Source organism: Silene latifolia, chromosome Y (assembly GCF_048544455.1).
Source record: "Silene latifolia isolate original U9 population chromosome Y, ASM4854445v1, whole genome shotgun sequence".
NCBI lineage: Eukaryota > Viridiplantae > Streptophyta > Magnoliopsida > Caryophyllales > Caryophyllaceae > Silene > Silene latifolia.
Window position 1 is genome coordinate 426,815,054 of NC_133538.1, and position 4,445 is coordinate 426,819,498.

Genomic DNA, 4,445 nt, shown 5'->3' on the forward strand with positions numbered 1-4,445 from the left:
ACTGATTTATTATATCTAAACCCAGATACACAAAATTCATCGTTAGGTACATTAAAATCGCTCTGAGATACATCAATATATAAACCATACACACTAATTTCGTTCAGCTCCGGCAGTGTTACAGTGATAAATCTGACATCTATAGGTGACCAACAGCCGACCAAATCTGGTTTGTCGATGGTCGAATACAAATATTAGGTTGTATGCAGGTCGTGGTGGTGTCCTCGGAGGCGGCATCGAGTAAGGAGATGATGATGGTGTTAATGTGTGGCTGCTATTAATGGTTAACATTGGTGATTTAAAATAGAATTAACAATTGAATCAAATTGTGAAGGAAGTAGGGGGTTATTGGTGGATTTAATTGAAAATATTATCAGCCGTAAAGAGACAGGGATAGGAGAGGTCTCTGGCGTCTAGTGGGCAGTGGCGGTCGTGGTGTTCGCTGGCGTTCTTTGATGGTGGTGGTGGCGGTGGCGACTGGTCGTGGTGGTCGTCGGCCTCTAATGGTGATTGTGGACGAGGATGAGTAGGATCAGAGTTGGGATGTGTGTTGTAAAAAATTGTGCGTTGATTTTGAAATGAATTGGCAATCACACATGACTTGTTGATTTAACTTCATATAGTTAGTTTGTTCTCACCGTTCTCACTGAATGGTCGTTCTCACCGGATCCCACCTATATATATATATATATATATATATATATATATATATATATATATATATATATATATATATATATATATATATATATAGAGAGAGAGAGAGAGAGAGAGAGAGAGGGGCGAATCCCGGTGAGGCGTTAATTATGGCGAGGCGTAGGCCTCACCAAATTCCTTCATTAATCCTTCATTATATGGACTAACTTCCTATTATTCATTGGGCTGAAAATTTAGGGGTCACTCCAAATCTTTTCATTTAGCCCAAAATACTTTCTCTCACTAAAATATTATATCATATAATAGCCCAATCACACAATATCTCTCTAAAAATATAACAAACAAAATTTTTTTCTGAAAATTTTCTTCATCAAGCAAACTCGTCTTCAACGGAAATTCTTCAGCAAGCGAGCTCATCAATTTGTTCATCGATTGTTCATGAATTTTATCAAAACAACATTCAACAACGTTGATTCAATTAATTTCAGAAGAAAAATTGAATAATTTACAGGTAATTTCATAATTTTCACCAAAATTGAGTATATTCATACAATTCTGTCAATTCACTCATAAATTGATGATATCAGGTTCGAATTTGATCAAATTGAACGATTTTGTAAATAAAACGTTCGAATTTGACCAATATTTTGAGCGATTTCCTTTTTCTCAATTAATATGTTATGGAGATTGTTCGTGGATTTCGTATTACTTACTAAATTGTTTTTGACGATTTTGCAGCTCTAATTGCTATGGAGATTATAGATATCACAATGACTGATGATAATAGTGTTATTGAATCAGGTATATCGTTTTTTATGTAATTTTGTAAAAATCTCATGTTCTATCATTCAATTTGCATTTGCCAAAATTTCTGCTCGATTATTATGCAATATATGGATTGATATTGTATCTCTGTTTTTTTCCAAGGTTTAGTTTATGAATTGAGTTGATTTTGTGAATCTTAGAACCTAATTGTGTGACTGTAAGAGTTGGTTGAATTATTCTTTATGTAATTTATCAATTGAGTGGATTTTGTTGTTTGGTGAATCTCAGACTTTATTTTGTGAATTTCAGACCTAGTTTAGTGAATCTTAGAGCTTGTTTTGTGAAACTTATCATAAGTGGTTAGAATCACCTTTTCTACTCTTTTACTTATTTTGTGAATCTCAGACCTAGTTTAGTGAATCTTAGACCTTATTTTGTGAATCTCAGACTTTACTCAGTGAATCTTAGAAAAATTAATTAAAACATAATACTCAGAAAACTTAAAAATCTTGTAATTTTTCATCACATAAAATTTCGCAGGTTCATGGCTTTCGAATTAACTAAACAACAACATTCAAAAATAAAATAAAATGAAAAGCTGAAAAATTAAGCAAGATATGATATTTGTTTAGTTTATCAATCACCCCTATTTGTTCGAGGCAATGCACATAGAGCAATATTGATATAGCTATAGGTGCAGCATTCATCTGCATCAGCGAGTGATCTTCCTGTATGTTTAGATGAATATGGGACTCTTCTACATACTGGAGTGTAGTTAAAATATTTTGAATCAAGCCTTGATGCTACCCATAGAAAGGGCCCCTGAACTCGGGAATAAGTAGCCAGCCATTCAGATCTAGTACGCCCAAATTGCTCAAACTTCTCCTGCAACTTAAAAGCCTGTTTGCAGCCATTGTCATTTGTGCCAAATTGAATTAGTACTAATCCCATAAAATGACAAGTCTGCCTGCACATAACAGGGACCAAAGACTCTATCTCATAACCTTGGCTCATTAAACAATCTGCCAATTTAGAGAGGTCAGGACAAACATACTTCCCTTTTTTTATCCATATAACCTGGAACAATTGCCAAAACACAAGTATAGGGAAATACAAATAAATGAGACATTGTGTGCAATAGGGATTTTTGAAATGTTTTACAGAAGAGAGGAGAGGTTATTGGTATATACTATTATGTTTCAGAAATTAGATATTTATAGGCCTGGTATTTGGCACAACTGTCAACAGTGCCTGTTCACATTACCCATATATTAAATTTTTTGATTGTTCAATTTCCTTTTCTTGGGAATGGAAGTGTTATTAACAAATCAACAAAATATCCTCATACATACAACCTGACCTTTTCTTAAAAGTGAATTCATAATCTTCACCAAAAAATTTTAAATTATTTGAACTAATAATCTGATACTTTATTTAGTGAATCTCGGACTTTATTTGGTGAATCTCAGTCTTTATTTAGTGAATCTTGGGCCTTATTTTGTGAATCTCTGTTGTTAAACGTTACTAATGCAATTTATTTATTTCTTATTGTGTGAATCAGAGACCCTAGTTTGTGAAACTAGAAGGTTATTTTGTGAAACTTAATAACTAATATATACAACCTGGGTAAGATTAAAAACTGAACTAATAATCTGAACCAAAAAGTGAACTTGTGAATCTCAGTCATTGTATTTGTGAATCCTAGAGCTCCTTTTGTGAACCCTTTAGAGGAATGACCTATTCTGCTCTCTTCCTTGCTCGATAATATCCTCGGACTTTATTTGTGAATCACAGACCTTATTTAGTGAATCTTAAACCTTGTTTTGTGAATGTGAGATGTGACTTTGTGAACCTTTTATCTTCTTAGGTATTGATTCAAATGTCAACAACAACTCACAGTGTAGTGTGACGCCTCGTGTCGGTTGTGGTGAGGTTCCTTGCTCTAATGTTGGTTCTTGTCAGGATGGTGAGGGTTCTACTGCTGTGTTAACAACCCCTACAATGCCAACTATTTCCACACCTACTACTTTGGTAACTTACACACCGGGTGACACTGAGCAATGGATATCTAGGATTGAAGAGAAGTTTACACTCGTACTTGGCAAAACATTTGTGGACTTAGAGTCAGCAATGTTGTTCTATAAAATTTATGCTATTGCTTGTGGGTTTGAAGCAAGGAAGTCTTCAACTAAGAGGTTTAAAGATGGGACTATTCGAACAAAATGCATGGTTTGTCATCGTCAAGGTTTTAATAACAGGAAAAATCGTCCTCCAAAAGCTGATGCAAAAACAACAACTGTTGAAACTGGTGACAAAACAAAAGCTGGTGCAATAAGTGCAAATAGAAAAACAAAAACTGCTAAAACCAATGACGAAAAAGGGTGGAGTTGCGGGTGCGGTGAAGTGAGAGTTCCAATAAGCAAAGTGGTACAAGAATAACTAAAATTAAAAGGTGGGGTTGTGAAGCAATGATAAAATTCATGTACCATGAAAAGATGTACAAAATTGAACAATTCCGTGAGGGTCACAATCACCCGATGGCCTTTGTCAAAAAATAGGGAATTTGAGAAACTTGCTCTTAATATAAATCAACTTAACAAATATCATAAGCAATTGATTATACAAAATTCGAGATTGAATGTCGGGGCTAGTTTAACATACAAATTATGCAAGGAACAAGCAGAGGGTTTCGAAAATGTTGGAGCTACCCTTACGCAGTTCAAGAATTTCCATAGGGAAGTAAAGTCTCTACTTAGTGGCAAGGATGGACATATGTTCATCTCTCGTTTAGAAACCCTCCGAGAAACAAAAGGGTTGGTATTTTCATATGAAACAGATGCTGACAGTGCCTTGACAAGAATGTTTTGGACAAATGCGGATTCCATCAGATGTTACGCATTGTTTGGTGATGCTATTTCATTCGATCCAACCTATGGAACAAACAAATATAACATGAAATTTGCACCTTTCACTGGCATTGACAATCACAAAAAATCAATAACATTTGGATGCGTGCTTTTAGA